Source organism: Nannospalax galili, unplaced genomic scaffold (genome assembly GCF_000622305.1).
Source record: "Nannospalax galili isolate Female #2095 unplaced genomic scaffold, S.galili_v1.0 scaffold286, whole genome shotgun sequence".
Lineage (NCBI taxonomy): Eukaryota > Metazoa > Chordata > Mammalia > Rodentia > Spalacidae > Nannospalax > Nannospalax galili.
In genome coordinates, this window is record NW_008359442.1 from 9,940,862 (window position 1) to 9,964,422 (window position 23,561).

At 42.3% G+C, this 23,561-nt stretch overlaps 1 long non-coding RNA gene across 1 annotated transcript in view; it reads left to right on the plus strand.

Moving 5' to 3' along the window:
* LOC115068434 overlaps nt 1-8,615 on the plus strand; it is a 30,830-nt gene extending 22,215 nt beyond the window's left edge. The window contains exons 3-4 of the long non-coding RNA XR_003847782.1: nt 6,241-6,383; nt 8,322-8,615. This is a non-coding gene — a long non-coding RNA (uncharacterized LOC115068434). The remainder of the gene's footprint in view (nt 1-6,240; nt 6,384-8,321) is intronic.
* Nucleotides 8,616-23,561: the final 14,946 nt, after the last annotated feature.

Sequence of the window (23,561 nt, forward strand, 5' to 3'; positions counted from 1 at the left end):
GGGGGGGGGGGGGGGGGGGGGGGGGGATGGAAGGGTGAATGAGGCTTAGGGAGTCCCGGTGCAGAGAGCTGCGCTATATACTTACCCCAAGAGGCCTGAGGATAGTAGTGCAGGCTAGGAGCACTTGTTTAGTTTTTTGAGCTTTTGTATCTGTTCTTTGTATATTTTCTGTCCAACGTACAGCTAGCAAAGGTTTTCTTCCATTCTGTAGGCTGTCTCTTCACTTATTTTCTTAGCTGCACAGAAGCATTTTAATTTCATCAATTTCCATTTATCAGTTGTTGGATTTTATTTCCTGAGGGCCTGGAGTCCTATTCAGAGAGTTTTTAGCTATACTTATATTCTCAAGTATCTTCCTTACGTTTTCTCTAACAGTTTCAGAATTTCAACTCATTTTCTTTTTTTTTTTCTATTTATTTTTATTTTTTAATGTGTGAGTGGTTTTTGCCTGCATGGATCTAAGTGCTCCTGTTCATGCAATGCCCAAGGAGGCCAGAAGAGGGCATCAGATCCCCTGGAACTGGAGTTACACATGGTTGTTAGCTGCCATGTGGGTGTTGGGAACTAAACTAGGATTCTCTGCAAGAGCAGCCAGTGCTCTAAACTGCTGAGCCACCTTTCCAGCCCCAGAGTTTCAAATCTTACAATTAAGGTTTTTGAGCCATTTAGAATTGTCTTTGTACAGAATGAGAGATGAGGATCTTGTTTCATTCTTCTACTTGTGGGTATCGGTTTCCTCAGCACTATTTGTTAAAGACAGTCAATGTTAATACAATAAGAATTTATCAGTGTCCTGATAACGCTCTTAGTTTGGGTTCTGTTTTGCTTGTTTGATTTTAGATAGGATCTCTCTGGGAGCCCCAGCTTCCTTTGAACTCCTGATCCCCATGCCTGTAGGTGCTGGAACCATAGGCACGCACCAGGTCTGACAATGTTCTTTGCACCCCTCCCTCCATCACTTCATGCCCACTGCTATGTCCATCCAGAATCCAACCCAGGATTGCACATTACAGTTAGTTGTCATGTAAAATGACATGGGCAAAAATTAAGGGTTTCAGTCCCATAGCCTTTGGACTCTCTCTTCTCTACTGGCATCCTTGAATTGTCCACTGGTCATTTGTTTTCTTTCCCTGAAGTTGATCGGAATGATGATGGAAGTTGCAAACAAAGGCCACATTTTGAGACAAAGCTAAAATTCAGTCAGATATTTTAATATCTAGATAAGGCATAGCTCCATCAGAGAACACAGAAGGATCCTATGAAGTCCAAACATCTTTAGGTTTACCATGAAGACATTTGAATATTTAAAGAAACAAAGAATGTAAAATGCAGTAGACTTCCCCAGGTAGATTAAAATCAGGTCATATGCAGCTTGACTATGCCCTTCTAGAAGCTCTAACTTTGAAGGAGGCCCCAACTAGCAGATGAGAACAGAAAAAAAAAAATCCTCCAAACCTCAAAAAATATCTCCAGTCCATGAACAACTCTGCCAAAATATGCAGAGAAAGAAAGACCAAAATTATTTAGGACGAAGTATTTGTTTCTTTGATGAGTTAGGAATAGTTGCTTATATTTATTCATAGATATAAAAAATAAATGAAAATATTAGAAATAATCTAGACATCTGATAGTTTAAGTACCAGTCATGTCAAGAATGTGGAACCTCAGAGTATTCCACAGATTGATCATACAGAGCTAATAAAAACACGTAACTGAGAAATTATTTAGACTTGGGATGGACTGATGTTTTACTGTTTGTTAACAGCACTGAAACAGTTAAGAGAAGGTTTACCATGCTTGAGTTTAATTTTTTATTAGATTTAGATGACTTGAGGTCTTGGGAAAATCTATTTATTAGAGAGGATTATCTCTTGAAAGGAAATAGAATCATTAAATGAATAAATGCATTTGAAATATTTAAAGGGGTTTAATTTACACAGTTTGTAAATAATATAAAACATAATCAAAGGCCATTTCAGAGAGATTATTAAAACTTTGTTAGTGTTGCATATGCTATTAGAATGTGTAAACTGAATTTGAAAGTTTAATGACTAAGTTTTTTTTTTATTTTGTAGCTTTAACAACTTGAATATTAATTTTTAAAAATAAGTATATAGTGTTTTCAGTGTTCAAAGCTGCCCTCAAAGGCACCGAAGCCCGCCCTATATTCACAGGGGTAGGTTCCTGACTCATAGCTTGCTCTGCAAGCAGGAAGCACCACGCGTGGCTCCAGGTCCTGGCTTGGATGCTGTTTTTCTCAGCAGTGACAAGAACTGCTCTCTCCTGGCTCAGAAGGCCCAACCTGTCAAGAACCTCGCCAACACAAAGCCAGTTCTCACCACAAAGAGAACATAAGATGGCTTATTCTACAGCCAAATATGAGTGGCTGTGGCCGAAGAACAGAGATTCATGTTACTCCAAATACCATGTTGCATCATGGAAACAATTTCACAAAGTTCTTATATTACAGAACAAAAGAAAGTCACAAATCAAGGCCTTTTTCAAATACGTTGATGGGAATATCAGACAAGTAGGTTACAGTAAAGTGGGGAAGTCTCTGCTACAGGCATCAGATGCTATCTGATAACATTCTTAGCCTTTGGATTGGTGGAGGCTAATGGTCTGTAGATTCCTAAAGAGTTCCCAGTAATCACAAGGATATTAGGTCAAACACACAAGGGACAATGAATGACTATTAAGGGAACTGAAAGATAGCCCAGGATACTTTGGCCCTGGATTTGTGACATTCCAGTTCTCCACAATCAAGAAAGCTCTAATCAGTCAACCAGCCTTGCAGAATATTTAACACAGGAGTGATTTTCTCCAGGAACTTCCATTCATAACCAAAATAGCTTTTCTATTGGCTTCAGGAATCTTCAGCCTTTGGAAATATTTTTAGCTTCACCCTTCCTTAAGTGTCTTGGCTTACCAAGTGAACCATGTTTTATTTGAGCTATTTCTGATTAGGAAAAACATTGCATTTGACCTTGCCTGATCTTCTAGTATGTTTATCTTTCAGATGTAGCTTTATTTATAGGAGCCGTGTGTTTTTACTGTTTTCACTTTGCCTCTATAAAATGATGGATGCCATGGCTACCTTCCCTCAGAAAAAATCTTACTTGACTGTGTTCATACTCCCCTTAGTAAGGGGCCAGGTCTTCTCTTGCACTCCCATCCCACACAGGTGTACATGTCCCTCACTTTCTGGCACAAGAACTGTGAAATGCAGGTGACATGGCTACAGTCAGGAGTTTGGTCCTAAGAGCCTGGTATTTGGACTCTACCACACACCAGCTCCTAGGTCCTCCCCCACATCTCCTGAGGATCCCCTCTATCTCCTGTCTGTCCCCCAATGAGTGGGAGCAGAATACCCTTCCACATTAAACCTGTCTTCCAATCTTTATTTCTTCACTTCAGCCAACAGCATTGGTGGATGGTTCTGCTTCTGTGTGGTATCAGGGATGGAAGAAGCCGCTTTGGTACCAGTGAGACAGCAAAGCAGGGAGAAATCCTCAGCCATAGCTATGGGTTCATTCAAGGGGGGAAATTATTCCTTTCACTTCATCTTTTCCTTTTCAAAGGAGAAAGGAGGGGGCTGGAGAGATGGCTCAGCAGTTAAAAGCACTGGCTGCTCTGGCAAGGTTCCCAGCATTCATATGGTGGCTGACAACTATCCCTAACTCAGTTTCAGGGGATCCAATGCCCACTCTGGTCTCTGTGGGCATTGCACATATGTAGTACACTTAAATACATGTAGGCAAAATACCCATACACATAAAATAAAAATAAATTTTTTAAAAAATTTAAAAGGGGAGAGGAAGTAAGGAAAATGGACAGAAAGACAATTCTTGTCTCAGGCGAGACAGATTGAGTCCAAACAGTAGGCTTTGGGTTTGAATGCTGCTTTACCATAGATTAGCTGTGTAACCAGGCAAAGGTAAGTGATCAATAGTTCCAAGCTTCAATTCCTCATCAGTAAAATGAGATTTTACTCATTCATTCATTTCACTGCATTTGCCTTCTGGAGCGTTCTGTGTTTGTTTTTTACATTTATTTATTTACAGAGCATGTGCGGGGATTGAATGGATAATCTGCAGGAGTCAATTCTCTCCTTCTACCATGTGGGGCTTAGGGACTGAACTTGGGTTGTCAGGCTCAGTGGCACCTTTACCCGCTGAACCATCTTGCTGACTGCCTTCTAGAGCTTGTATAGAGAACTGCCTGCAAAGAGAAACTGCTTATAAGGTGCTTAGATGAGTGCCCGGCATAAAGTGACCCTTCAATAAACCTGCCCTGTTATCATTGTGTGAGAATCATTATTGCTAAAGAAAACAACAGCAGGCCAGGAATGATGACACATACCTTTAATCCCAATACTCCAGCTGCAGATGCAGTCCAGATCTCTGTGAGTTTGACACCAGCCTTGGCTGTATAGTGAGTTCTAGACCAGCCAATGTGCTACGTAGTAAGACCCTGTCTCAAAAAAAAGATAACAGTAGAGAGGTTCTTAGAATGAGAGTGAGAGATAGCTACCCTAAGGGATGATGGGGCAGGGCGGGGAGCCAGAAGAACTTCAGAGAGCAGCCTTCAGAGCACCTCCTGGAACAAATTCCCCTGAGGAGTCTCTAGGCCAATCCCTCAGAACAAAGGAAAGCTCTGACTTTTTATAACCTTTTAGGAGTGATGGGAAGCATCACATCATGTGATTTAGTTCAGCATAGTATACGAGACTCTGAGCAAGGAGAAGCCAGGTACCATAAATTGAGAGCTGCCAAGTCACAACACAGAGACTGCTTCTTAACTCCCTGTCCCAGAGAGAAAGGAACAGGGAGGTGTGGCCTGATTCAGGCTATGGGATCTGGCCTAAAGGTGCAGGGTCCAGTTCTAACACACTAGTTGTCTAGTCCAGAAAATTGAAGACACCTGCAAACAATATTATCCAGCAGTAGAGTCATATGCAGAGGTCCAAATGCTGCCTGGGGAATTTCAAGAGCTGTGCCCTGAAGGTGATTCCTTTTTTAAAAAATATTTTATTTATTACTTTTATTTTATGCATATGAGTGTGTTGCCTGCATGCATGTGAGTGCACCTGTGTCCTGCAATGCCGTGGAGGTCGAAGAGGGCTTCGGATTCCCCTGGAACTGGAGTTAAGGACGGTTCATAGCCATCACGTGGGTGCTGGGAACTGAACCTGGGTCCTCTGCAAGAGCAGACAGTGCTCTTAACCACTGAGCCATCTCTCCAGCCCCTGAAGGTGATTCTAAAAAACTAAAGACATAGTGTCTGAGGCACTCAACAACTTCATAAAGTAAAAGTCAAGAAGCATTTTTTTTCCACATAATGAAAATCTTAAAACTTTAAAACCCAGATCAATAGTAAATGTCTACTAGATCTACTTCAACCTCTGGGAAGTATATCAAGTCCAGCCCCTTTATTCTACGGAAATGCGTGCCCGTGATGTAAAAATCCAGCACCAAATTCTTTTGTCAAGTGAAGGATTCCGGCCTTAGTCTTTATGATCACAATTTCCTACACAGAAGATTCAGCCTTCCTGTTCCACAAGTGGTGTTACCTCTTTATTCTCCTGAAAAGAATCACCAGTGCCTCTGCCAGATTTTGGCCTAGAGCCACAGGCTGAATACAATACCTTTACAGGTATTGAGTACTATACCTTTACAGGTATAGTAAGAGTAGAACCCCCTACCCTTCCCTCCCCTCCCTTCCCTTCCCTCTCCTTCCTTCCCTTCCCTCTTCCCTTCCCTCTTCCCTTCCCTTCCCTTCCCTTCCTTCCCCATCTTTCCCTTCCCGAGGGAAAGGTGCCCCGTGTGAAATAAATCTGTGTCCCGTTGAGAATTCCATCTGAGCCTCTGTGCCTCATCCATCCGCTCCTGCCTCCTCCATCTGCCCGCTCGCTCCCGCCCATCCATACCTATCAACATTTAACTTATGCAGTTGAGCATCCCCTCCCCTCCCTTCCCCTCCCCTTCCCTTTCTTTTCCTTTCCTCCCTCCCTCCTTTCCTTACTTCTTTCTATAAGATGCACTTAGAAACTTACTTTGCTAACAAGCAGATCTCCTCATCCCTTGGGCCCACAAGATAACTAAAACCAGGATGAAAGCCTGGCACCTCTATCTTCATTTTTTTGTCTCCTCTTCTTTGGCTCAGACTCTTGCTTGCCTTTGAATAAGCATAAGTCACTAAGGAGTGTCTGTCAGATTAACCTGTCTCATCCCCTTCCAGGCTGCAGGCACAGAAATAAGTCATAATCCTGAACATGTGGTCATGTTGGGTTCCAGGACCAGCAGAACCTTGATGAACAGACTCCACCACCAGATGGGGCAATTATCCATGAGGATGAGGAAGAGACTAAATCATCTGCTGAGGTCAGCTTGTCTCCTCAAGCAATCAGGACTTCTTAGGACCACCTTGTAAAGCCAGAACTGGGACAAAGATCAATGAGAAACTTGACCAGGACTCCTTAATTATACAGCCCTCTTGCCCCTTTCCTCAGTTCTTCTACTTAAACCAAAAGCCATCTTCTTCTGTGGTATGGTCACTGTTAAGTTGTCCATACTTGGCTTGGTGAGATGGCTCAGTAAGGCATTTGCCACCAAACCTGACGATCACAGTTCGATCCCTGGGGACCCACATGGTAGAAGGAGAGAACCAACTCCTGAAAGTTGTTCACTGATCTACACACACACACACACACATACACACACACACACACACACACACACACACACACACACACCATGCTCAAGTAAGCAATCCTAATTAAATCCAGTGAGTCATGACAAAGCAAACAAAAAAGACTCAGGAGGGCTCTTGTTGGGAACAAGAGGTTCTGTGGGAGGGGATGAATGAGAGAAGGTTAAAAATGACTAAAATACATGTATAAACTTGTCAAAGAATAAAAAATAATGTTTTAAAGTATCAACAATGAAAAAGCCCTAAAGCTCTAAGATGAACTTGGGATCACAGGACTACTGTCTCTGTTCCTCTTCCGAACCCATGGATGAAATCTCCTTTCTCGTTTTTCTCTATTACTGATCACACTTCCCTCTGTCTGGAGCCCAGTTTCTATCAGCATATGAACTGCTTTAAATTGGTTGAGAATCTCTACCCGACACTCTGAAAACCCAGGGGAATGTGTTTCTGTGCAGTAGGTATGTGAACTACTGGTGCTCACTTCTCACCTCACCTGCTCACCCGGTGTCTGCCGCTGACCACGGCTGCCTGAATAAATCTCTGTGAGGCTCACTCCATCAGGGTCTGCCTGGCCTTCAGGAGCATTCGTTTGCTAAAACTAAAATCCTTTGAGTTAATCATTGTTTTGAATAAGCCAACAGAAAATTGTACAAACGGTGGTCAAAAGTAAGGTCTGACTTTTTTTTAATTGTGATGAGACTGGGGGACAGAGCCTGGGTGAGGGAGACACCTAGCTGTCTTCTCTCCATTGGGGCAGACAGGCGGACAGGACCAAGCACTCCTATGAATCTAAGACAGGTTAGCTAGAGGAAGCATCACAAGTTTAATTGAGGTTTACTATGACACAGAAGCCTTCAGAATGTCCAGAGAAATTTCCATCTTTAGACTGATGAAGGAACAAGTTGAAAAGACTAGACAAAGGGGCTGATGTAATGACCACCCGCTGAGGGAAACCCAGCAAGACCTGTCTATCTGGATTCTGTGTAGCATTCTTTCCTCCCAGGCCTGGGGCAGGACCCCTCTGGAATGAGGGTCTTCGAGGAAGATGGGATAAAGGGGAGAGCCACTGTTCTAGGTTGGTGACTTCAGACGGGGACTAAGTGGTTCTAGTTTCTAGAACTCATCCCATAGGAAGCGAAATTTAGGTTTTGGGGCAGCGGAGGGGAGCAAAAATCTTAAAATTATTATAATGAAAAAAAGGTAGACTTTTCAGGAAGTTAAAAACCGAACTTTTAAAATTCATTCTAATGTTTATTGAACTTATATACGGTGTGTTTGAATGAGAACAAAATTAAGCACATGAAAGGAAGAAATAATTTGAAGATCTTATCTGAAGGAAATGATGTAATTAAGCATTTGGGGTTTTTTGGCTCTCTGTAAACAGTTTTGCCCTTATAACATATAAAATGCTTCGATTTTCTAGTGTTCTGTATACTTATTTAGGCGTGTCAGGTGTATGGAGGATTGCCTACAAAGAATCTTGAAGAGTGAGTCAGGAGTTAGCTCCCCTAAGGCAGTGAGGGCAGGGTCCATGGTAGGTCATGAGCTAATCATGTAGCACATGTGGCCACTACTCTGACTGGACAAGTAACACATGATCATTTCTCCAGGTGGGCTGAGGGGAGCATGCTATTATAGGGCAAGAAGACTCCTTACTGGCTGGGCCTTGTGATGTGCTCAAAAATGAAGCAGGCCAACAGAGATGACCTCAGTCTCCATCCAAGATCTACCACGAAACCCATAAAAGGCCACTGGGCAGGGCAACATGGTGTTCCTCCCTGGGACCTCCCCTACTCTCACAAGTTCTTTCCCCCTTTTCCTTAATCAATCTATGTTCCTCCACTCCCTCCTCGTCTGGGTTTCTTATTCTCCATGGGTGTGAAACAATAAACTCAAAAGCATTGTTCTTGTTTCATTCCATTGCTGTGATAAAACATTCTAGCCAAAAGCGAGTGAGGGGAAGAAAGGGTTTGCTTGCCTTACACTTCCAGGTCACAGTCCCTCACTCAAGGAAGTCCAGGCAGTAATTCAAGCAGGAGCTTGAAGCAGAAACCACAGAGGAAGGCCATTTGCTGGCTTGCTCAAAGACTCACACTTTGCTAGCTTTCTTATACATCCTAGGACCACCTGCCCATAGTGGGCTGGTCTCTTCTACATCAATTAATAATCAAGACAATCCCATGCAGATATGCCCACAGGCCAGTCTGATCTTGGACATCTCTCAATTGAGCGGCCTTTCGCAGATGACTCTAGGCTGTGTCAAGTTGACAAATTACAGCTAACTAGGACAGTGATGGGTGATGGGGACTCTAGTTCCCCGAGTTAAGCTCCCCAAGAGCTGAGAAAGTCTCTTAAAAAAAAAAAAAGACATACATAAGGAAATTCAATGATTTTTTTTTTCATGGTCCTGGAGCCTGAACCAAAGATTTCAGCCCTGCTGTTGACAAGTGCCCTAATTGAACTACATACACTCCCATCCCTGAAAATTCTTTTCTTCTTTTTTTTTTAATATATTTTTTTATGTGTATGAGTGTATTGCCTGCATGTATGTGAGTGCACCTGTGTTGTACAATGCCACGGAGGTCAGAAGAGGGCTTTGGATTCCCCTGGAACTGGAGTTAAAGACCGTTCATAGCTGCTATATGGGTGCTGGGAATCAAACCCAGGTCCTCTGCAAGAGCAGTCAGTGCTCTTAACCGCTGAGCCATCTCTCCAGCCCCACCATCCCTGAAAATTCTTGATAATGAAATAAGTGTCAGTTTATTTCTTGTCTTTCTGAAAGCCCATTGAAGTCCAATGTGTTGTTACAGAAAGAAAATACCCATAAGAAAACAGAGCCAAAAGGGGTTCAAGGCAGGGGACTGTCCACAGAACAGTTTCCACATGATCTCTGCAAGATAAGAGCTGACAAAGCTGTAGAGGATGGCAGAAAGCAGGAGCCAGGGGCTCTCCTGAGCTTTTCTAAGACTCTTAATGAACGGAAGCGAGGTTGCAAAGTGCCTTTAACGGCAGTGAGTCAAGGAAGTAGAGTATGATTTCTTCTAGAATCAAATTGGTCAAAAGATCAATGGTTAAATAGAATCAAGAGTGTGGTCTGGAGCTGGCTGACCTTGAGAAGGGAGCGAGACCAGATTCTGGGAAGAGGGGGTGACATGTGGCACCCCTGGGAGGTATCAAGTTCATACTGGGCACAAGTGTCCTGGCATAGAAGCAGAAGCCAGTGGACCTCACAAAGCGTATTCCAGCCAGGACAGAGGTCTGCTATACTGGCTGCGATGGTCATGCAAGCCCACAGTGAGGCAGGTCCAGAACCCAATCTTATCAGATTGAAAAAGAGAAACACATTGTTGTAATGCAAGAGTTTGTGTTATAACTCATGACTTTGACATTAAGAGGAGCTGTAGCTGTATAGCACCTTGAGTAATAGTAAGTTTGATTATTATAGTAAACCTTTAGGAGAAAAGTTTTTGGTCAAAGGGATCTTTTGAGACCTAAAATTAAAAGAACAGATTGTCTGCTAATGCCTAGAACTGGCTTGCCTTCTAAGAATCTTCTTTTGCCCTGACATCACTGCCTCTTGCTGCTGGGTACAAATCAGGACTATCACTGGACTCTCTGAGCTTCCCTGTCATCAATCAAATCTGTTCTGTCAATCTGCTAGATACTGTCAGTGTTTGCAGTCCCACCCGGAAACCCGAAGGTCTTCACAGAGACCGTCCCATTCCAGCCTCAAAACTGCCTGAGCACAGGGGTGAAGGGACCTGATGGACAGGGTTTCCCCTTCCTTCCAAACCAAAGAAGTCAGCATTGATCTGTTTTATATTTGAGACCTGTGCTGGACAACTTTAGTGTCAACTTGACACACCTGAGTTGAGGGAGCCTCACTTGGCAAATTCCCTCTATTGGACTGGCCTGTGGCCATGTCTGAGGAGCATCTTCCTGATGAGCGATGTGGGAGGGCCCAGCCCACTGTGGGTGGTGCCACCCCTGGGCAGGTGGGCCTGTGTTGCATAAGAAAGCAGGCTGAGCAGGGGCCAGGGGAGCAAGCCAGTAAGCAGTGTTCCTTCATGGCCTGTGCTCCAGCTCCTGCCTCCAGGTTCCTGTCCTGAGTTCCTACCTTGGGCTCCTTGATGAACTGTGACCTGGTAGATATAAGATGTAAGATAAATAAACCCTTTCCTCCCCAAGTTGGTAGTGTTCAAAGTGTTTTGTCACAGCAATGAAGAGACAAACTAAGACAAGACCTTAACCCAAACAAGTCATACTATAGAAAAGAGGATTTGAAAAGTCGCTGGATTAGATAACACAAGGTCCCTCTGAGCCCGCACTTTATATCTTAAACAAGCCTTTTACGGTGACTGTCTGGAACCTGAGAGCAGAGCTGCCTAGATAATTTACAGAGCTCAGAGCAAAGTGAAAATGCTGGGTCTCTTGTTCATAAAATAGTAAAGATGCTGGTCATTGTGGAACACACCTGTAATTCCAGTACTTGGGAGACAGAGGAAGGATTGCAGTAAATTCAAGGCCAGCCTGGTCTACATATGGAATTCTAGACCAACTAGGGCTACATAGTAAGTCTATCTCAAAATACAAGACAAAAGAACTAAAACATAGAACCATACGTGAAAGTGTATAACTGCATTTAGGAGGCAGAGGCAGGAGGATCTCAGTAAGTTCAAGGCCAGCTTGAGCTAAGTAAGAACTTGGCTTAAAAAAATAAAAACAGGGCCATTGAGATGGCTCATCAGGTAAGGTGCTTGCTGCCAAGTCTAACCGCCTGGGATCCATATGGTGGAAGGAGAGATCCGAATCCCACTAGTCATCCTCTGACCTCCATATGCATGATTAGAATGTGCACCCCACCCACACAAATAAATAAATGGATGTAATAAAAATGTTTTGAAGACTAAAACATAAATCTTCCATCTTCTTTCTTTCTCCTGTCATCTTTCTTTCAGCTTGTCATGATGTTTTGAGTTGCTGTAATGTCATTTTAAGTAAAGAGGAAGTAAAATTTTAAGCTATGGATATAAAATTTACCACTCATCTTTAAATTGTACAGAATCAGTTTGAAATGAAAATATTAATTCATATGTAGAATCACTGAAAATTACACAATTCATATTTCATACCTTGTGCCTACATACATATTAATTAACCAGAAGAGGAATAGAGACAAAAGCTAAGGCCAGTGCTTTTAGTTTTCATCTTGGTTTACAAAGTCAGACTCAACCTTAAATTTGTGATAAGAAAGAAAGAACCCAAAGGAAGAGGAACTGTGGTTGCTTTGTGGTTTTTCTTTGTCTAACTTCAGCATAGACAGTTAAGTAACACAGGAAAGAGACAGCTCAGTATGTAAAGGCATTTGCTGCCAAGCCTGATGACCTGAGTTTGATACCTGGAACCCACGTGGTAGAAGGAGAGAACTGAGTGCCCCAAGTTGTCCTTTGACTCCCATACCTGTGCCTATGGTGCACAGAAACTCAAGTGGACACACATACATACAAATAAATAAAAAATAATAAATTACTTTTTAAGTAGAAAGGCTTTTGAAATGGAATCCCTGTAGTGGAAGATGGTTTAATTGGTAAAGCATTCAAACTGGTGTTCAGATGCTCAACACTCACTACACCAGGTCGGGGCAGTGGCCCATCTGTAATTCCAGCACTCTGGAGGCAGAAACAGGATCTCAGGGCAAGCTGACTCCCTAGATTAGCAGAATCAATGAGCTCTGGGTTCGTCTGAGAGACCTGCTTCAATATATAAGGCAGAGAGTGACGGAGGATGACACCTGATGTCGACCTCTGGAACCCCCGTGCATATACATCCACTTGCACGCCACACATACCTGCCCCCCAAAACATGTACACACCATATATACATACATGAAGGAAGGAAGGAAGGAAGGAAGGAAGGAAGGAAGGAAGGAAGGAAGGAAGGAAGGGAAGAATGGAAAAATGTGAGTTTGATTAGCAAAATGTAAGTGAAGGATATATGGCTCTTGGCAGAAGCATTTCAGTGCTAATTTATTTATCTGCCACAGAAGCAGCAATATCTGGTCAGTGTGATGTTACGGTTTAACTATGGAATGCACAGGTTCATTTGTCAACTGTCTGGTCCCCAGCTGGTGACACTGTTTTTGAAGGTGGTAGAAACTTTAGAAGTTTGGGCCTAACTGGAGGAGGAAGATCTCTGGGGTCAGCCATTGAAGTTGGACTTGGTCCCCAGTCGCTTCCCCTCCCTCTGCTTCCTGTCTGTCATAAGGTGAGTGGTCTCTGTCACATGTTCCTACTGTCATGTTCTGCCTCATCCTAACTCAGAGTCAACAGAGCCAAGGACCGTGGACTGAAATACTGGAAACAGTGAGCCAAAATAACTCATTGCTCCCTCGAGTTGTCTATATCAGGTATTTTGTCGCAGTTATGAAGAGTCTGACTAACACATAGAGCTTCCATCAGCATGAAAACTGTGACAGACTCCAGCACCCAGCACTCACTTTGAACTTGTGGGATGCAATAAGAGCAAGACACAGTCCTTTACCCTAATGATCTGGGGTTAGCTGCTACTGCCTAAACAGTACAGTACTGCTCTCATACCTAAGAATGCGAAATACTAGAAGCATCTTTGGTAAATTCTGTGAATGTTTATTAAGTATTAACTCACCATTAATTTTCATATGTGTTATTTGAAGAATGAAACAAAGGAACAAAGTTCTAAAGGTTGAACCTAATTTGTTTTGTCCCCAGAGGTCTTCACTACTATCCCAGAGTTGCTATCACAGCACAGAGCCTGTAATTCATGCCACCAGACAAGATCTTCCCTTTTATCAGACTTGGCAAATACAGCAGATAATAATTCTGCTCCATCTTTGCCTCCCCTCTATAGTGAGCAGGAAGAATATTTGTCCAAAGGAGACAAAGAAAATTCCAGGTGAGCAGGCCCACAATAACCCTAGGCCCATTCTTCCCAAAATGTCACACATGTGGTCATTTTACAATTTATATCAAATTCTCTCTTTTCTCTGGTCTCTTGAAGGAAAGAGACTCCACCAAGGGAGAAGATCGATTATAAGTAAAAAAGAGAATCAAAGAAGGGGCTGGGGATGTAACTCAGTTGGTAGAATTGCTTGCCTAGCCCACGCAAAGCTCTGGGTTCCTTCTCTGGCACTGCATAAACCAGACACAGTACACTCCTATGATGTCAGCACTTAGGAGATAGAGGCAGGAGAATCTGGAATTTAAGGTCATCCTCCTCCACTATATAGTGAATTCAAGGCTATCCTGTGTTACATGAGACCCTGTCTCAAAAAATGGAAAAAAGGAGGAGGAGGCAGAGGTGGGGGAGAGGAAAGAATAAGAAAAAACAAACAAACCATACGTCTGGTCCTAGAGCTATATGATGGATTCCTTTGTATTCAGAGTTATTGCTCAGAGGAGAAGAAGAGCCAATAGATGCAAAGGTCTGGGCAGCAAATTAGCAATTCTCATGGTTGGTCTTGATATTTAATGTCAGATAACTTTCAATGAACTAAGCCTCCAGCTTCTTTCTGAGAGCAAATATAAAATCTGCTGTCTACAGACTTTAAGAGATGGAAAAGAACTATGCAGAATGTTACAGTGCTCTGAGATTCAGGCAGAATTAATGCGGAACTCCCTGGGTTTTGCAGTACCTGCCTCCCAGCATTTGCAGGCCTGATGTTTCGTGGTTTGACTCTTGTCAGATGACCCTCAAGTTTCATTCCTGGGACAGCCGTCTCATTTTGCGAGAGCACAGATGTGAATAAATTGCTATGCTTTAGGGTATCCACGTCACTGCAGTAATCCAGGAGGCGTGCCCAGCCCACTGCCTGGCAGCTCACTTCAGGGTAGCCTTGCTCTCCATTGGCTATACCTGCAGAAAGCCCTAAGAAGTCTAGAAATCTTCCTCTGTCTTGTGAAAAGACTCCCATAAAGGGCAACATCTAGAGTCTGGGATGTAGCTCAGTTGGAGGAATGTTTGCCTAGCATATAGGAAGCCTTGGGTAACTATATAAACCAGGCATGGTAGTCCACACTTATAATCCCAGTATTTGGGAGGTAGAAGCAGGGGGATCAGAAATTCAAGGTCATCCTTGGCAGCACAGTAAATTCGAGGCCAGCCTGGACAAGAGAAGACCCTTTCAAAAAAAAAAAAAGACCTTCTAGAGGGAGGAAGCCCTATACTATTTCTGATACTGGGGAACTTACCCAGTTCAGGAAGACCCCACTGGTCTTTATTCAGACCTGCTTCCAAACAGCGACAGCTGGATGTCACAGATCATGTTGACAGATGATGTTACTTCAGTAATCATGTAACAAGGGGTAAGCTGATAGCCTGTAGAGCTATTTAGACATTGGAATAAACTTGAGGTTGTTGTTTTGTTGTTTCAGGGAGGTTTTTTTTAAAAATATGTGTATTTGTTTTTTGAGACAGGGTTTCATGTAGCAATTGACCTCAAACTCTTTATCCGCCTGCCTCCACTTCCTTACAGGAATTACAGGCAGCCACCATGCTTGGCAAGAAACTTAGTTATTCATAACAAATGCATGACTTTGGGCATCCTGAGATATGCCCTATGTTTTCTGCTTATACAATTAACCATCTGTATATAGTTCTTTGCTTCATTTTGCATATTTGAAAATCCATTATGTCTTAGTTTTAATAATAATGTGTTGGCCTTTTATATTGTTTGTCTTTTTGTGGTGTGACCCAGGCATATGGACTTCTTCTGTTTATGGTGTGTCTGATATGAAGTTCTAGCTTGCCTTTGGTGAACAGAAGTTTGGTTCTGTTTTTGTTTTTGCCCAAGCTTGGTTGATTTCAGATGATATATGAAGAGTTAGTAGGTCAATCCTTCAGATACCCAGTGTTGAGTTTTGATCAGAGGAGCAGGAATGATTCCATTTTAGTGGTAACGAAGAAAGAGTGCAAATGTAAGTCCCTGTTGGGTATGCTGGGACAGTTTCACAGGCTTCACTATCCCAGCTAGGCCTGAGAGTGTGGGGAAGATGGCCAGGCTGTGAGAGTTACTCTGGAACTCATGGGACCCTGGGTGGGTGCAGTATCTTCAACAAATGGTGCTGGGAAAACTGTAGGTCCACATGTAGAAGAATGAAATTAGAGCTATATCTAGCACCCTGCACAAAAGTCAACTTCTAATGGATCAAAGACAGTACCCTACAAGAAATGGGCACAGGAAAGGAATTTTGAATGGGACTCCATTTGCTCAGGGATTAAGGTCAACAATTGACAAATGCGACCTCATTAAACTAAAAAGTTTCTGTATAGCAAAGGAAACAATCAATTGAGTGAAGTGGAAGCTCAAAGAATGAGACAGACACTTGGACAGCTATATATCTGACAGACGATTAATACTCCAAATATAGAGAGAATCAAGAAAACAAATGACTCAATTTAAAAAATGGACTACAAATCTGAACAGAGAGTTCTGAAAAGAAGAAATAAAAATGGCTAAGAAATATCTTCAAGGACTGCCTGAGAGTGCCTGGATCCTGCCTCCCAGTAGTGGCATGCTTCCCCTAACTGGGATTACGTGAGGCCCCTCCCAAGGCCCCAGGGCAGACCTGGCTTTGGTACAAGGCTGAGATCTTAGCAGACAGCCTGAGAGGGTGGGTTCTTCATCTGTGTAGCCGCTGGGATCTCAGCAGACCTCCAGAGAGTGCCTGTTCCCACCTCCCTCTGACATAGGGGCTGAGAACTCTGCAAACCTACTGAGAGTCCCCAAATCAGCTGCCCCTTAGGGATCTTCCCAAATTTTGCTGAGTTCCCACTAGTAGGGGTGCAAGCCTTAGAAGGAAGTCTGGGTGTACCTGACTGGAACCTGACTTGGACCTCTGTGGGAGCTCCTGAGTAGCTGATCTGAAGCCATCAGTTCCCTCCAAAATAAAACCTGAGAGAACCTGAAACCAGGACCAACCAGCTTCATATAACCAATAAGAAAAGGACCAAAACACCCCAATAACACAAACAAAAGCATACTACAACTTAATTCTCATATCAGAATCACAAACAACAAAAGAAAGTCACATGCCAAAATATGAACGAAAGAATAATAAAATGGAAAGCCAAAACACTATGTCCCCATCAAACTCCACCAATCCTCTAGAAGAGTTCTAGAAGGAGAACCCCCTAGAGATAACCCAGGATGCAAAAGTTAAAACAATCATAAACACAGCCAAGAAATTCAATGAATTTAAAGAACACATGAACAAACAAGTCAAAGAACTAAAAGAAGGTTGGGATAAACTTCTGAATGAATTCACAAAAGAGATAGAAACATTGAAGAAAACTCAGGCAGAAATGAAGAAGGAAGTGAAAAACTCAATAAGCCAACTTGAAACAACAGGGGAGAGCCTCACCACTAGAATGAATGAAATGGAAAACAGAATATCAAGACGACAAAGTTGAAGAATTGGTACACTCAAGTAAAGAGTAAGAAAAATGTGAAAGGAAACCACAGGAATGGAATATGAAGGAAATGTGGGACACCATGTAAAGACCAAATCTACGTATCATAGGCATAGGGGAAGAAGAAGAATTTCAGGTTAATGGTACTGACCAGACCTTAAACAGGATTATAGAAGGTAAGGAAAGACATCCCTATACAAATACAGGAAGCACATAGAACACCAAATAGACAGGATCAGAAAAGAAACTCCCCATGACATATCATAGTAAAAACACTAAATGTACAGAACAAAGAGAGAATACTGAAAGCAGCAAAAGAAAAAAACAAGTCACATACAAAGGAAAGCCCACCAAAATTACAGCTGACTTATCAGTGCAAACTATGAAAGCCAGAAGAGCCTGAACCAAGGTATTTCCAGTTCTAAATGACAATAGATGCCATCCCAGAATACCACATCCAGCAAAAATGTCTATTATAGTTGAGGAGGAAAGAAAAATCTTCCATGACATGAAAAGCCTGAAAGAATACATGTCCAGGAAACCAGCCCCTCAAATAATACTTGAAGCAATACAAAGAGAAGAGAAACGAACAACTATACCCCAGGGGCAACAAAAGAAAATAAATGAAGGTACAATTGAGTAAACACAAAATTAGACAAAGAACACAAACAGCAATCAAAATGATGGCAACCAATACACATCTTTCAATAATAACCTTAAATATCAATAGACTGAACTTCCAGGTCAAAAGACACAGGCCAAGTGAATGGATTAAGAAACAGAATCCATCTCTTTGCTGTCTGTAAGAAACCCATTTCACCTTCAAGGACAGACACTACCTAAAGGTGAAAGGATAGAAAAGAATATTCCGAGCAAATGGCACAAAGAAACAAGCAGGGATTTCAATTCTAATACCTGAGAAAATAAACTTCAAAGTAAAATTAATCAGAAGAGATAAGGAGGGTCATTTCATTCTGATCAAAGGAACAATTAACCAAGAAGATATTACAATCCTTAACATATGTGCACCTAAATTTATTTTAAAAACACTACAGGACTTTAATACACAGATTAACCCCAACTCAGTAATAGCAGAGGACTTCAGTACCCCACTGTCTCCATTAGGCAGGTCAACTGGACAAAGAACAAACAGAGAGGCATCTGAATTAAATGATACCATACATCAAATGGACCTAACAGACATCTTTCGAATATTCCATCCAAGCACCAAAGATACACTTTCTACTCAGTGCCCCACGGAACTTTTTCAAAAATTGACCACATACTGGACCACAAAACAAACCTCAACAAATACAGGAAAAAAAATGCAATAATTCCGTTCATTCTATCCAGCCACAATGCAATAAAGCTTAAAATCAACACTGGATGAAACCCTAGTCACTGCACAAACTCACAGTGATTAAACAACACACTCCTAAACAATGAGTGGGTCAAAAGATAAAATAAGAAAGAAATAAGAGAATTCCTGGAATTCAATGAAAAGGACAATACAACACAGCCTCTGGGACACTTTAAAAGCAGTCCTAAGATGGAAGTTTATAGCTCTAAGCGCCCACATTAAAAAATTAGAAAGAGCCCAAATAAATGACCTAACACTGCAACTCAAGACACTGAAAAGGCAAGAACAAATGAAACCCAAACCCAGCAGAAGAGAAGAAATAACAAAAATCAGAGCAGAAATTAATGAAACAGAAACAAATAAAACAATACAAAGGACCAATGAATCGAAGAGCTGGTTCTTTGAAAAGCTAAATAAGAGAGACAGACCCCCTAGCCCAATAAACCAAAAGAAAGAGCAAATCCAAATCAACAAAATCAGAGATGAAAGGGGAAACATCACAACAGACACCAGAAAGATACAGAACATTATAAGGGAATATTTTAAAAACTTATACTCTACTAAATTTGAAAATCTAAAAGAAATGGATGGCTATCTAAAACCATGGGAACCACCAAAGTTAAACCAAGAAGTGATCAACAGTTTAAACAGACCCATTACATATAAGGAAATCAAAACAGGAATACAAAACTTCCCAACTAAAAAACACCCAGGCTCAGATGGATTTACAGAAGAATTCTACAAGCCATTTAAAGAAGACCTCCAACTAATACTTCTTAAACTATTCAGAATGATAGAAAACTCCCAAATTCCTTCTAGGAAGACACCATCACTCTAGTTGTAAAGACACACCTAAAAAGAAAACTATAGACCCATATCCTTAATGAACATAGATGCAAAAATTCTCAACAAAATACTTGCAAACTTGGAAACTGCATACAGATGTACATCAAAAATCATTCACCATGATCAAGTAGGCTTTATTCCAGGGATGCAGGTATGGTTCAATATATGCAAGTCAATAAACGTCATTAATCATATAAAGGGACTCAAAGACAAAAACCACATCATCATCTCAGCAGATGCAGAAAAGGCTTTTGATAAAATTCAGCATGGATTTATATTCAAAGTTCTAGAGGGAATTGGACTGGAGGGAACATACCTCAATATGGGGCGGGTCGCTTGACCCCCGACGTGGTGTGTGCGGGCACCCTGGGGTCTCCGCCACACCTGGCTGCAGTCTGGCTGCAGGCGATGTGGGGAGCGCGCCTGGGCTCCCGGGCGCACTCACTCTGGATGTGGCCCAGGGTCAGGTGTGCGTGCACTCTCCCGCCATGGTTCTGGTCCCGCTGGCTAGCTAGCGGCTGGCGGGCCTGGCCGGCCGCGCATCTCTGGAGACGGCAGGTGCGAAGACTTCTCTGATGCTGGCTGTAGCTGATAGCTACACACTTCTCTGGAGCGGAGAGCTTCTTCTGCTACTAGAGTATTATCTAGTCGGGATCCCGCCCCATTACACCCTTGTGCCCTTCCTCAGGATTGCAGAGTCCTGGCCAGTGAACTCCACAGGGAAGAAGCACGGAGGCGGCGAAAGCTGGGGTATCCGTGGGTCGGTAACGGAGAGTGCTGCTCTCCGGTGAGATCAGGTCGCCGGTAGTAAGACACAGGACTCAAGGCACGGCTTAGTCTGTGTTTACTGCTTTATTGTATCTCTGCTCCTTGCTGTCCAGCGCTCTGCTGATCCAGCTTTTTGGGACCCAATCTCTAGGACCCCGTCTCTGACCTGATCTCCCAGTCTCTGACCTGATCTCCGGGTCCCTGACCTGATCTCCGACTATTAAAAGATCATTCACTTTATCCTAGAGAGGCAGGGATGGTTCAATATTTGCAAGTCAATAAACATCATTAATCATATAAATGGACTCAAAGACAAAAACCACATTGTCATCTCAGTAGATGCAGAAAAGGCTTTTGACAAAATTCACCATGCATTTCTGTTCAAAGTCCTAGAGGGAAGTGAACTGGAGGGAACATACCTCAACATAATTAAACCTATATACAACAAACCCACAGCCAACATAATTCTAAATGGACAAAAACTGGAAGTGTTCCCATTAAAAGCAGGAACCAGACAAGGATGTCCACTATCTCCATTCTTTTTCAACATAGTGCTTGAAACTCTTGCTAGAGCAATAAGACAGGAGAAGGAAATTAAAGGAGTAATAATTGGAAAAGAAGAGGTCAAACTATACCTTTTTGCAGATGATATGATACTATACCTAAGAGATCCCAAAAGTTCCACCAGAAAACTCCTAGAACTGATCAACACTTTCAGTACAGTGGCAGGTTATAAAATAATCTACAAAAACCAGCAGACTTCCTATATACCAATAGCAAGCAATTGGAGAAAGAGTACAGGGAAATACTCTCATTCATAATTGCTGAAAAAAGAATAAAATATCTTGGAATAAATCTGATCAAAGACACCAAAGATCTCTACAATGAAAATTTTAAATTGTTAAAGAAAGAGATTGAGGAAGACACCAGGAGATGGAAGGACCTCCCATGCTCATGGATTGGAAGAATTAATATTGTGAAAATGACCATCCTACCAAAAGCAATATATAGATTCAATGCAATCCCAATCAAAGTCCCCATGACATACTTCACAGAATTAGAAAAAAAATCCTTAAATTCATATGGAAGCACAAAAGACCCCGGATAGCCAAAGCAACCCTGAGTGCAAGGAGCAGCACTGGGGGAATTACTGTGCCAGATCTCAAAGTATAGTACAGAGCTATAGTCATAAAAACAGCATGGTACTGGCACAAAAATAGACACATAGATCAATGGAACGTCACTGAAGACCCAAACTGGAGTACACACAATTTCAGCCACCTGATATTTGACAAAGCTGCCAAGAACACACAATGGAGGAAAGACAGCATCTTCAACAAATGGTGCTGGCAAAACTGGATCTCCACCTGTAGAAGAATGAAACTAGACCTTTACCTTTAGCCTTGCACAAAAGTCAACTCCAAATGGATCAAAGGCCTCAATGTGAAACCAGAAACCCTAAAACTATTAGAAGAAAATATTGGCAATAACTTACACGATATAGCTGTAAGAAAGGATTTTTCTAAATCAGACAGAAGTTGCTCAGGAATTAAAATCAGCAATCAACAAGTGGAACCTCATTAAACTAAAAGACTTCTGTACAGCAAAAGGAACAATCAAAAAAGTGAAGAGAAAACCTACAGAATGGGAAACAAAACTCTTCACCAGAGACACATCTGACAGAGGTTTAACATCTACAATATATAAAGAACTCAAAAAGAAGCAAGAAACCTAATGACCCAATTAAAAGATGGGCTAAAGATCTAAACAGAGAGTTCTCAAAGGAAGAAATAAAGATGGCTAAGAAACATCTCAAAAAGTGTTCAATATCGTTAGTAATTAGGGAAATGCAAATTAAAATCACCCTAAGGTATCACCTTACCCCAATCAGACTGTCTAGGATCTAGAGAACAAATGATACCAAATGCTAGCAAGGATGTGGAGAAAGGGGAACACATTCACTGCTGGTGGGATTGAAAACTTGTGCAGCCCCAGCTGTCCTGGAACTCACTATGTAGACCAGGCTGGCCTTGAACTCATAGAGATCCTCCTGCTTCTGCCTCCCAAGTGCTGGGATTAAAGGTGTGCACCACCACGCCCGGCTAGGAATGACTTTTATTAATGGAGATAACCTGGACTAATAGCTATTAATTAGCCCCAATAAAACTATGCTCTTGGGTCTGACAACAGGGCATCTCCTTGGCAACATCAGTTTGGTACTTCACCCAAAAAGATAAGGAATGAATGTGGGTATACCTGAGAATTAACATATCACAGCACTGCAAGCTTCACACGCACCCAGTGGACACAGTGGAGGTTGGGACCTTGGATGAATGAGTTATCAGGGATGAAAAAGACTGGATGGATAGTCTAAATTTTGTACTTTCCCAATGAAACTGGAGAAACCATTTTAAATAAATTGTGGATGTGGTCTGACAGGACAGAGGGGACACAGTGAGAGAAAGAGGGTTCCAGAGTCACATTCATCAGCACAGGGTAAAGACACAGAAGATACCAACAGCTCCATCTGTGCAGGTTGAAGGGACAAGAGAGATCCATAGGTGCAGTTTTGGGAGACAGCCTGTTCTAATAGATAGCTAGGGGAACTAGTGTCCTCCAAGTTCGAGCCCACTCTTAAAAACTTAAGAGTCAGGCATCTATTTTGCTCAGGGTAGTTGTAATGTTTGTGTAAATAGTAAGTGCCACACCCTCCCAAGTCAAAATCAGGAATACCTGGAAGTCTAATCAAGATTTGGCCCAAGTCAAAAGGGCTATAGCTCACCCACTCCTGTCAATGTATCTGCAGAAATGAGTCATTTCCAGCCATACAGCAAATTGGTAACATGGCCAACCCTCAGATGAAAACAAATAAAACATGTTGAGAGTTAAAACCATCTCTGAGCCATGCCTATAATCACAGCACTTAAGAGGCTAAGTCAGGAGAATTGCTACAAGTTTGAGGCCAGCCTCAGCTGCATAGCAAGAACTTGTCTCAAAGGAAAGGAAAAAAGAAAAGCAAAAAACAACCTAAGGATTGTACTCAAGGTCTCAAACAGGCTAGGTAAGTGCTCTACGGTTAGACTGTGTCCACCCCGAAGACTACCTCCAAGTACAGTGTCGGTCTAGAAGAAGAAAGAAGACTAGGGACAAGAACAGAGAAAGAAGGAGGTATGTATGAGGAGAGCTAAAGAAACTAGACCTAGCCCGGCCTAGTGGTAACACCTGGAATTCCAGCTCTTAGGAGGCAGAGGCAGGAAGATCACTGAAAATTTGAGGGCAGCCTAGTCTACATAGTGAGTACTAGGCCAGCCTAGGCTACAGAATAAGACCGTCTGGAGAAAACATACAAACAAGCAAACAAGAAACTAGATGTGGGACTGAGGTGCAACTCAGTGGCAGCTTCCTCCCAACATGTTCGAGGCCCTGAGTT